Genomic DNA, 12,402 nt, shown 5'->3' with positions numbered 1-12,402 from the left:
CTAGTGGTCACTAGAGGCCAGAGACAATGGGCAGAGGACTTAGGGAGAAGTTGATCAAAAACTGCACATTTTCTGTTAGATTAGAGGAATAAGTTCAAAAGGTCTACGCTACAACATGGTGGTGATGCAGTAGGGGTGTATTCTTGAAGGTTGAAATAGATTTTAAGTGTTCTTACTATAAAAAAATGACACGTGAAGTGGCGGATGTGTCAGTTAGCTTCACTGAGCCCCATATATATTTCAGAGCATCGTGTTGCACACAATGCACAGAGCTGGCATTTCTTGCTTGCTTATTCCTTGTCACGTTGTCTTTAAATTGAGGTTCTACCTGCACATCACGCCCCGGCCTTCCGCCTTCCTTTGCCATAGTGCCTAAGGGCTTGAGTTACCCTCCAGATTTTCTAGTCTGTTGGTTCCCAAAGTGGGCCTCTCTACCCCTTAATACCTGAAAAAGCCGCAGCTCGGGTCTGTGAGTTGTTTTCAATAGGTGAAAAGCCTCAGGGGCATCGTACATGTACTTTTACCATAGTCCTGGGGTCAGCGTAAGGAGGGGTGCGGGGTCCCTGCCTTGTCTGTGACCTGGAAGCGCTGGTTGGCTCCTGCTGCTCAGAAGCCTTGTCTAACATTTACACATCTGATTGCAAAAGGTAGAGAACCAATCGGTCACTGTTCTAGAGACAGTATTGGTTGACAGGATCTTTTTTAAAAAATGTGGCTCAAGTGGGGACAGTAGTGAAGAAGGCTGAGACAAGAGCCAGAAAGTAACTTTTTCAAGGTCCCTCACTGACCTTGGGTCCTTAGCGGCACATCTCAGCAGAGCCTCCTTTCCTGGACAGCTTGGAGCACTCACCACCTACCATAGCCCCGAGACAACCTCCCCTGCTACCATTCTCCTCTACTTCTGTTAATCTATTGCTTTGGAAACTTGGAATCCAGTACTGTCAAGGGCATCTCAAGTCTCCCGTACATAAGGACCCCACAAATAGTGGTAAGGAGAAGGGGATCCCATGCTATTTGTGATGATTTATAAATGTAGTCAGAAATTTTTTGTTTGTTTCCTTTGGTCAGTTAGAGGAACGCGTGCTTTAAAATTTAAGTGCTTGGTTACTTAAGAGAAAACTCTATTTCCTGTTCATATTATTTGGGTTTTTATGCCTGAGACGACAAAGGAGCCCTTCAATCAGTGCAGATCATTGTGGTTAAAATTCCCATGAGAAAGTTGACCCTGCCTGAGAGCACAATGTCTACCTGTGTGGAAGCTGGAGACCCATAAACGCGGGAAAGGAACAGGGAAGGAAACTGTCGATAAGCCGTGGACACCAGGTGGCGCTACACACACGCTTTCAAAGCAGTCTTTCCAGATCCAAGGATTTTTTTTTCCTAATTCACTAAAACAGGAAAACAAAAACAAAACAGGTCTAGTACTTCAGTTCAGAGTAATTAAGCTGAAAAGAGGTGGCAGCACCCTCAAAGAACTTTTCCTGTCTAACTGTCGCACAGACACAACTGAGTGTTCTTCACGGTCGTTAAATGTGGAGCTGGCGCTGGCTTGCCAGCTGCGTGAGAAAGTCACCAGTTACTACTGCGCAAGGCAAAGCCGCTTCAGGGCAAGGCCTGTAGCAGAGGCCGTGCTGAGGGTACCGGTTCCTTTAAGCCTGCACAGCCTTACGGGGGAAGGCAGTATCCACCTCTGTATGGGAAGCTTGATGCCTTTGTTGCTTCTTCCATTTGTTCTTTTCCTCCACCGGGTATCTGCGGCCTGGAGGAACGGCCTGGAGGAGAGGACGGTGGGAGGGACATTGCAATGGCTAGCTGCGCCTCTGTTGTGTAACGACTCCTTCTCCTGCATACTTACATCTCCTCCCACGGAAAAGTGGGCGGGTGTCAGCGTGCCTTCTGACTTCCTGGATTGTCTGTTCTTTCTTAAAATATCTTGAAAGTTTTCTTTCAAGGATCCACTTTATTGTAAAACAAAGACCAAATTGTATGCCTTGAACCCTAAAACCTTTTCTTTTCTTAAAAATATTACTTATGCATTGATTCATTTGGTACAGGGTATTGCTAGACAGCTTGGACTCATAGTGATCCTCCTGTCTCAGCCTCCCCAGTGCTTGGATTATAGGCATGCACCACCACACCCGATTTCAGGCAGGTACAGCACGGGGGCCCTGCACAGCATGTAGTACCGGGGATTGAACCCAGGTCCTTGTGCTTGCCATGCAGGCACTTATGCTGCTGAGCTATTTCCCTGGCTCCTAAAACCTTTTCTTGATACCATAGAAAACAACTGACTGTTAGCGCTCTGTCACCTTCCGTTCTAGGCCACCGGCCACTGTGTGGTGGTGACCACCCAGGGGATGCTACCGAGCCTGGCTCCTCTGTGCCCTGATGACAGAACAGTGATTCCCAGGTCCTATGCAAGCTCCTGTACAATCAGCCACACCTAGTTGCTTGCTTTGTGGCAGTTCTGAGGAAATTCATGCTCACAGCAAGGTTCCCAGACATTACATGCCTCAGGCACCAGGCCCCTCTCCTGGAGGCTCAGTAGTTCTGGGGTGCAGCTGGAAAGTTTCCCCGGGGGCTGATGCTACTGGTCTGAAGACCACATTTTAAAAATCACTGTTCTGAAGTGCAAACGTTGGATGTGGAGCAGCAGGGAGAAGCTGATGGCTGTGGTTGGGCTGGCTTTCTCCTGTGGGGAGTGGGTCGTGTGCGCCAGGATTGCAGGTCACCCAAAGGGCCTGTCCTCAGTAACACTGTAATCTGTATCTCTTACTTCTAGATTAGTGCTTTGGAAACTTGGCAGTGCACTGGATTTGCTTGGGCTGCCTAAAGAACGTCTACTGATTTCTGGCTCCAAGATCCTGATTGAATAGATTCAGAATGTAGTTTGGGCACTAAATGATTTAAAATCTCCCCAGGTGTTTCTGATGTGCAGTCTGGGTTTAAAAAACACTGCCCTAGGGAGGTGGCTGAGGTGGGTGGGGGTCCGTTCCATGGTAACGCTTAAGCTCCGGGTGAGCGTCCGCAGCACCACTGCATAGACAGGGCTCGGAGCAACCAGCCTCTTGGTCTCACCGTGTCACAGTCCTTCCTGGAGGGCTAGTTCCTCCCCAGCCCCTGAGCCATGCACAACACGGTGCCCCGGATGAAACAGGTATAAGTTAATTATCTAAAAGCAACTGAAAAACAGAGCCAGACATAACTTAAATCTCATGACCTCCCCACCACTACAGAGTGGAGCAGAGCATAATGCTGATGACAAATTTGGGGAATTTGGTAGACTTTTAGAAGTTCTTCAGGTCTAGGGTTCATTGATTTTAGTACACCAGATTATAGTGCCAAGGAAGAGCTTGTACCATCAAGTCATTTTATGCCAATTCAGGATTCCTTAGAAAATGTAGATGGCCTTAGAAGCTTCAAGTCCATGAAAAATGATAAGGCCATCACTGCCGAGCTTTCTACTCCTGTGAAGGGGAAGTCTGATGTTTTACGTTCTACCGCCAGCAAAGAAATGATTTCATCTAGAACCACTGGCACGGAAAGTCCAGGAGATTTAAAGTAGCAGAGCAGAGACAGAATGTTGGAACACCTGGAAGTTTTTCACTAGGAGATTTAAAACTGATACAAACGGAGCTCATCAAAGCAAGCAGTTAGAGAGTCGCAGCAGTGAAAAGCCTCCTTGTCAGAAGTTCTAACAAATGTGTTTTCAGGGCTGGAAACCCTAAGTCCCCGGGGAACAGATGATGTGGACAATGTAGCTGATTTGAAGTGACAAAAGCCTCTCTGCTCTCAGAGCACTGAGGATAATTTAGACTCTGTACCTACTTCTGTTAAATAATTTGCTGATTTTTGCCATATCTTCCAAAAAGGAAGAAATAGAATGTGCAGGTTTAAATGATAGAGACACACCAACTTCAGGAAAATAGAAATTAAAAAAAAAATTTTTTTTTAGGGAAGGGTCTCCAGGGTGTTCAGGGTCTCACTACTAGATCAGACTTGTAATGATCTATCTGTTTATAGCCTCCCAAGTGCTAGGTTTACAGGCATGTGCCACCATGCCCAGTCTGAAAACAGCAAAATTAACAGAGCCATTGAAGTGAATTTTATTTCAGAAAGAAGCATAGGTTCTAACAGAGGTTCTCATGTTTAAAAAAAAAAAAAAAGAGGCTTTCCCATGCTGCATCAGAGTCCTGGGGTTTGGTAGACTTGGCTGATCATTCAGGAGCCATTTGGAAAGACCAATGTAAGACTGAGGAAGAGCTTGCTATGTTTACTGCTGATGTGTGCGTGGATTCTATTAAGACTTTTGATGCTGATGAAGTTGGTTCTTCCGGAGAAGCCTGCTTCCTAACTCCCAAAGCCAAGAGCTGATCCCACAGAAGAAAGTCTTCAGATGATTCTGGGAGTGTAAAAAATGCTGATGCAGTAATGACTTTGTAACTCGCAGGGCCAGCCATGAGGATGGTTTTGGGGACTTTGGCGCAGCCAGTGACACCACTCCGCCCCTCACTACTGGTACTCAGGATACCACGAGCAATGTCACTGTGGAAAAGTCTTTAGAGTACTTTGCTCGTTTCAGTGAACCAGGTGATGACTTTGGAGAATTTGGGGACACAAATGCCACTTCTTGCCAAAAGGAAATAATATTTACTGAGTCAGGCCTGAAACAGGCTTGTGATAGTCTATCAGAGGGATGTCAGATGGCAAGAAAGTCACATGGGACAGGCACCGAACCTGTTTCAAAACTGAAAAACGGGCAAGACAGCAAGTTCAGAAATATTCAAGACAACTGCAGTACTTTTCAAGACTCAGATGGTTTTACAGACTTCAGTTCAGCTGGTCCTAGCCAAGCTGTAGATTGGAATGCTTTTGAGGATGAACAAAAGGCTGGTTGTTCTTGGGCTGCTTTTGGAGACCAACAGGCTGCTGAAGCTCATTGTGCAAGGAAGTCTGGCAGTTGCATAGGACGGATTAAAATATTGAGACTCTAGGAACCCCCACGATGCACAGTGGTCCTTTAGCAACTTCCAAAGGAACAGTTGCTAGTGGTCAGTGAGCCGCTTCAGTCCAGCCAGCTTTACTAAGGATTTCTTCCTTCCTTATTGTCCTGGAGGCTGAAGAGGAAGTTACTTCCCTGAAGCACTGGCTGGAGATGAGCACCTTGCCGATAAAACAAGAGAGGCCTTAGCTGAAGGTGGGGAGCTACTGGATGTGGGGGCTGAGCTATAGCATACCCATGATGCATGTGGTTTGCAATACCAATGGGGCGGCTCCCACAGCAACAAGATTTTGTGCTCCTTGGGGGAAGACACTGAAAACGTTCTCTTCATGGGCAATGAGAAGCAGCCCGTGATAGTGCCCACGTGTGCAGCAGGATCAGGTATTTTAGAGCCCACCGAGGAACTGCTGAAACTACTATCTGCTGCAGAAAAAATTCTTCCGTTGACCATTCATCCACTGTGACACCAGAAATGAAGACATGTATATGTGGTCAGATCCAAGAATCTCTATCACCCAATGTGGCTGGAGTAGTTGGGGATGCGCTAACCCTTTAGATGGTGTAGATCCACAGTTGTAAGGAAATCTCCACCTCAGGCCTTGAAGTGACCAACACCTTTGTGAGACTCATGTTCGCAGTAGAGAAGATGAACACATCCACCAGGAAACCAAAAGAAGAAAAACACTTCCGTGAAGATGCTGTCAGGGTGATCATAGACTTCCTGACTGGACGTTCATGCATGCCAAGGTGTCAGTGTCTCAGCCACCTTAACACCTTCCACAAGATCCCAAGGCCAGGGGCCGGGGAGATGGCTCAGTAGAATAAGCGCTTGCCTGGCAAGTACAAGGGCCTGAGTTCAATCCCTGGTTCCGAAAAAAAATATCCCAGGGCCTAGCAGACTGATAACTGCTGTGATCTAGACAGCCATACCTCTTCTCCACCCCTTCCCTACCATTAATAGTGTGTCTACTCTTAATTAAAAAAATTCAAATCCATACTAGTACATAGTAATGTATATTTAGTTACATACTGACACCCTCAATTTATATTAGGAAAAAAGTAGACAATTGAGGGTGAACATTTTTTAAGATTTATTTTTTTGTTGCTGGGGTATATACATTTATGTTTTCCTAAAGTGCATTGGTGATGTCCTTTTTATAAAGCTTTTGAAGTAAAAAAAGAAAATTAAAAACTCAAATCTCTACTGTCTGTGAAATCCTCTTCAGTCTTGTCAGATTGCTCTGAATGCCTCTTAATTCTTTGTTTGTTTGGTTTTGGTACAGGGTCTCACTACACAGGAGGATCACTAAGACTCATAGTGATCCTCCTGTTTTCAGTCTCCTGAGCCCTGGGATTACAAATGTGTGCCACCACATCCGGTTTCAGTGGCTGGCTCAGCGTGCCTGGGGGCAGGGCTAGCGAGGCGTGTGGTGCCGGGGATTGAACCCTGGTCTTTGTGCTTGCCTAAGCAGGTACTTAGTCTGCTGAGCTATCTCGCTGGCCCTTGCTCTCTTATTTTCTTAATATCCTAAGTTTAATTACTTTTGCTGTCATAAATAAGCTCCAGAGTCCCTGTTGGATTGTTTTTTTAAAAAAAGTTCATGTTTCAGATCTGGCATTTGTTAATATTTCTGGGCTTTTTAAAAAATCTTTTCAATTTGGCATATTGCCGTCTGACCTTTTGCAAGGTATTTCATTGATTACTCTTTTGTTATAGGGTATAGATGATTATTGGAACTTTTTTTAGTTCTGGGAATCAAACTCAGGACCTTGTGCTTGCCAGGCAGGCACTGTGCTGCTGAGATATATCCCAACCCTAGTCTTTTAATTTATGTTTTTTCATTGTTTAGACTTGGAGAATTTAAAGTGGTTGTAACTGTTCTTACATCAATGTGACATAGAGAAAGACCAAATTATATGAATGTATTACAATGAAATTGTTACTAATTTTTTTTTTTGTTGTTGTTGTTGTTGTTCCATCATGCCACTAGTTTGGTCCTGTCTCTTAGTGCACCCTTCTATCTGATCCCCAGTGAAAGTAATAACTAAGCACTCATCTCAAACTTTTTCATTCCTCCCTACTGTAGTCCTGCTCCATCCTCGGGCTGAAAAATTCCTGCATCTGTCTCTAATGACTGAACTAGTTATTCTTCAAGACTCATTTCAAATATTCCCTCCCTGGAGGAGACTTTCCTGGTTCTCTCTGAGGATTAACTGCTGCTTTTGCCTAACTTGGGGAACTTAGAGACTTAGGCAGACTTAGCTGAGTAGGAAGACCCTGAGTTGAATCCTCAGGACTGAGACAAACGTAAAAGCAAACCAGCCCAATCTACAATAACATGTCTCCAGTTACCCTCCTCTGTCCTTTGTGCTAAGGCTGACATACATTTTGCTTCTACCTAGATTACAGATCTGGAAACACATAGTCATTGTTTTTACTTTAGCTAGTATAGTTTATAGAAATTTTACAATGAAGTGTTTTATATCTCCCCCATATATTTCCCACATTTGATATCCTCCTTTGTGTATTGTAGATCTGTTTTTTTTTCCTTAATCAAATATCATTTCCCTTTGGCCTAAAGGACTTCCTCTAACATTTTTTATTGTGTAGTTTGGTTGATGATAAATTCTCTCTGCTTTTGCTTATCTGAACATGTCTTTACTTTGCCTTCATTGAAAAGGATATTTCTGCTGATAAAGAATTCTAGGAGAGCAGGTTTTTCCTCTTTTAGAATTTCAAAGATATCATTTATTATCTTCTAGATTTTATTGTCCCTGCTGAGAAGCCAGCGATCATTCTCCTATTTCACCCGTACTATGGAGAGTTGTTTGTTTTTGGCGTCCTGGGTACTTCAGCAACTTGACTATTATGTGCTTAGGGAGAGGTTGTCTTTATCTTGTTTAAAATAAAGATAAAGACTGAGATCTTTAAACTTGTAGATTGTTATTTTCATCATATTTGGACATCAATCTTCTTATAATTGTTATTATTCTTTGAGACAGAGTCTCCTTACGCAATCTACACCAGTCTTCAATCTGCTATGTATCTCAGGTTTGCTTCAAACTCAATTCTCTTGCCTCAGCTTCCTGAGTGCTGGATTTATAGATGCACACAACACCAGGTCTGACTGGTTATTATTTTTGGAAAGATTTTGTCTACTCTCATTTCTCTTTTCTTCTGAGACTTCAGATTTTTAGATATAAGGAGGATGGTGGCTCATGCTTGTAATCGCAACACTTAGGAGGCTGAGGCAGGAGGATCACTGTGAGTTTGAGACCAGCCTGTGCTATGTAGTGAGTTCAAGGCCAGCCTCACCTACACAGAAAGACCTTGTCTCAAAATAAAATTGAAAGAATATTGCATTTGTTTTGGCAGTCTCTCAGTGCACTGGTGTGATGCTGTGGGTGTTGGATGTTGGCTTGATTACAGTGGGCCTGCAACAGCCCCTCTGTAAGACTAGGGTAGACCAACTCCAAAGTTACAGCCACACATGGGTCGTAGTTGAGTTCCCAGAGTGTTTTCCCAGTCTCCTTCACCACAACCACTGAGAACACAGATGTCCTCTCCCCAGGGTGACCTCTAGAATCTGCACAGCACGCAGCTCCCCATATCTCCTCTTCTTGAGGCCTTGGGAAGTCTTGCCCTGCACGTTAGCAACTTTGTGCTCAGCCAGAGCCTCAGTGGGTCCCCTGTGTGGATTCCCCAGCTTCTGCTCTGTGCAGTTCCTTCCTGTCTAGCACCCTGTCCCATGATCGCAATCCCTCCAGCGGCCCTAGCACTCAGTGTCCTTTCCTTCTTCCAGCAGTTCAGTCTCCATTTCCCTGTTCTGTGATTGGAAATCCCCTAGGCAGAGGGAGGAAGTAAATGTGGAATTTACCTCTGGTATTTTTCTTTCTTCAGGGGTCATATCCCTGTATCCGTAGAAGGAGCTTGCAAAGGTGTTTTTTTTTTTTTTCCATTTAAATAGCCATTTTGTCCAGTTTTACTGTTGCTGATGGCAGGAGAGCCAGTCCTGCATTCTTCCCTCAGTCTTGGAGACAACCGGAAGTTACTTGGATTTTTCTGTTTTCGTCTATTTTTCATTGCTAGGAAAAAACAAAAAAAATCTGACATGGACAACTGAAAGAGAAAAGAGTTCTTTTGGCTCATGCTTTTGCCTTGATCCAAGGTGGAAACCTGGAGGTAGAAGGGTATGATGGGGGAAGCTAACGTCGTGAGAGCCGGGAGCGAGAGGGAAAGGGAAGGACAGGAGGAGTGGGGAGAGGGGGGACAGGAAATAGACTTTATTTTATTTATTTATTTTAATGTATTTTAGTACAGTGTATATAGAGTCTACAGGGTCTTACTACGTAGATCCGACTGTAGCGATCCTCCTGTTTTCAGCTTCCCAAACACTGGGATTATAGATGTGCACCACCATGCCCAGTCTCAATCACCAGCTCAGTGTTGCCTGGGGGCGAGGTTGGCACATCATGCCAGGGATCGAACCCCAGCCACTACCCCAACCCCATATACCCCTTAAATGCTCAACCCCAGAAGCTGCTTTCTTCAGTGGGGCTGCACCTTCTGACGGTATAATCACCTATGAACTCATCCCTCGATTAATCTAGGAAGTTAGTGTCCCAGGTGCCAATACTGCCCAAGTCCCACCTCTGGACACAGCCTTTGGGGGGACATTGTAGACTCACCCCATAATGCCCTGTCATTAGATATTACCCTTCTATTTGAAAGTGGAGGTGCCGGGGAGATAGCTCAGCAAGGGCCTGAGTTCAATCCCTGCTTCTGGAAAAAAAAAAGAAGTATAGGAAGGGAGGCCCAGAGTCCACAGCTCTGTGCTCAAGGCCACATCAGAGCCAGCAGAGGAGGTTCTGGGACCTAGATTCAAGCTCCTGCACCTCTGACGCACAGTAGGGCTCTTGCACGCCTTCCCTTTTTGTTTCCTTTTCTGCCTTGTTCCCCACTCAAGGAGCATATACTTTGATATCCTGTCTATCTCCAGTTCTTTGTATCTTCATATCTTCAATTCTTTTGCATTTTGTGTTGTCTTCAATTTTCATGGAAATGAGCTTTGCCTTGCCTTATGCAGCAAATTCCACATTGTGAGCCTCCACTCCTACTTCTGCTGCTATGGTTTATCAGGCTGTCTAGCAGAGCTTTTCATGTAGCTTTCTATTTCTCAGGATCAAGCGTTTCGCTTGGCACAAATCGTCACTGTATAAATGCCGATGACATCTTGGTTGGGGACCATCTTATTTAGCTTCTCGCCCTCTTCCCCTTGTGCCACTGGGGGCAGGTGGCCCAGGTGAGGTGCCAAAGCCAGCAGGTGTGGGCAGGGCGATCCCCGAGCCTGCTGCACCCTGCACCCCGCAGCTTGGACATGCTCCTGTCTTGACATGGGCTGTTGGCTGGTAACTCATGCATTTCTTTCTTATTCTTGGCATCCTGGAATCATCTTCTATTTCTTCTCATCTTCTATTTCTCCTGGAAACAGTTCCATAAAGAGCCACTCTGTCATCCATTTCAAGCGTGGCAATAAAATCTATCTACTTCTCTCCCTTAATTTTGCTGTATCCTTTCCCCCCTTAAGTTCTAGTACACTCCAGACTTTTGCATGCCTGCAATTGCTGCCTTTTTACTGTATCTTTCTCTCTTCCTCATTTCTTTCTCTGTTTATTTAACTTCCTCTAGAAACTTCTCTGGGGTCCTTTAAGTTTCATCCTTTCTATTCCAATTTCTTTACCCTGATCTCTATTTGTTGCCTCTACTTGAGAGACTGGTTTTCTCCTAGAAGTCTTTGATTTCAAGGCCACTGTCCTTGAGCACTTCCTCATATCATTTTCTAACACACCCACCACTGCCAGCAGGGGAGATCAGAGGCTTGGCTTCCCCTTCATCTCCCCTCTTCTGTTTTCATCTCTTCTTGTTCCATCAAGAATGTACTCCCTTCTTTATACTTCTGCCAAGCTTCTTGTTTCTGAGAGGTAACCTTTGGCTACTGTTTGCATAAATAAAAAACGGCAGCATCATTCACATTGCATGCTATAACCTTTGTTCTTTTCAGTATGTAAACAGCGTTGGCCCTCCTGGCTCAGTTTCCATTTGGGTAGCCAACTACCAGCATGCAAGTGTGCAAATAAACACCTTTGGTCCCCACACAAGATGTTAATGTATGCGTTGTTGGTTTTTTTTTTTTTTTTCTGAACTAAAACCTCAGTAATCAAGTTTAATTTGCAGCCTTTAGACTTTGCAATAAATAGGCTTTGGGTTGCAGTTGGCACTTGGTCTTTGAAAGGTTCCCCATCACTGTCCTACACTGCACCCCCTGGGTTGTCTGGTCTGGGGCCACTCTGCCGCCATCTCCCATTTTGTTATTTTCTCGAGAGTCAGTAGAAACTTTCCTCCCTCTAGCCGTTCCCTTCTTGTGGTTTTTAGGAAATGAGTCATATTTTTATATATGGATTTTTCTTTTTCACTTTTCTTTTGGAGATTGCAAGGATTTATTTCAGGGGACATGTATATCCATGAAGTCAATTGTTTGCTTCTTCAATTCACAGGCATCGTTATACATGATCAGATCCAGATTTCATACTTCTTTGGCAAGTTCTTATTATAAACTGTAAAAGAATCTCACTCTGAAAATTGTCTGGCAGAGAAACTAGAGATTCAACTCCTCTCTATGTTCTTGGTGAATATGATCTTCTAAACAGGTAATATCTAGACTTCTTAAAGAAATGCATGCTGGGCTTCCTTCCCAACAAATCTGTAAGCAGTACATCTTGACCTTCTGTTTTTTGTTTTTGAGACGGGGTCTTGCTAAGTAGCTCAAGCTGGTCTAGAACTTACTACACAGCCCAGGTTAGCTCAAACTCATCCTGATCCTTTTACCTCAGCCTCCCTGAGTGCTGGGATTTTTTTTAGTGGTAATTTCCCCCCATGTCAATGCACTCTCCTTTTTGTGAATTTAGTCTTGAAAGTCTTACTTTATATGCCTTTGCCTTTGCCTCCTCCTTTTGCCCATTTCTCCAGGAGTTCGGGTCCATCCAAAAGGAAAGAGCTGAGCTTTCCCCTCTGTCAGTTTCAGTAGGAACCTGCCTCAGTTTCTTGTTTCATGAATCTCTGACAACATTTTCCTGGGGCTGAGCCCACCCTCCTCAGCACCTTTATTCATTAGAAGCTGTCGTCTTTCTGCGCTTTCCCACCCTTACTACTCCCTCCCCTTGTCTTTTCCTGCCACCAGTTGAAATCAGTTTTCTTTATTTTTCCCATTTCTTCCTACTGCTTAACAAGTCCCCCTTTTTGTCCCTTCTGGCCCCAGGTGGCTTCCTTCAATTCATCTGAACAGATGTTGCAGGATCTCCTTCATCACTTCTCATTCTATGTCACTGAAGTCAGTCTGGCT

General features: G+C 44.5%; 1 pseudogene; it reads left to right on the top strand.

Annotated features, from left to right (window-relative positions):
• The first annotated feature begins 3,215 nt into the window (after nt 1-3,215).
• LOC101586310 lies at nt 3,216-7,866 on the top strand (annotated as a pseudogene).
• The last annotated feature ends 4,536 nt before the right edge of the window (nt 7,867-12,402 follow it).

The sequence above is a fragment of the Octodon degus genome, unplaced genomic scaffold (assembly GCF_000260255.1).
Source record: "Octodon degus isolate 3935 unplaced genomic scaffold, OctDeg1.0 scaffold00012, whole genome shotgun sequence".
In the NCBI taxonomy this organism is placed as follows: Eukaryota; Metazoa; Chordata; class Mammalia; order Rodentia; family Octodontidae; genus Octodon; species Octodon degus.
Note: the sequence above shows the minus strand (reverse complement) of the source record. Positions and strands in the feature narration are given on the sequence as shown.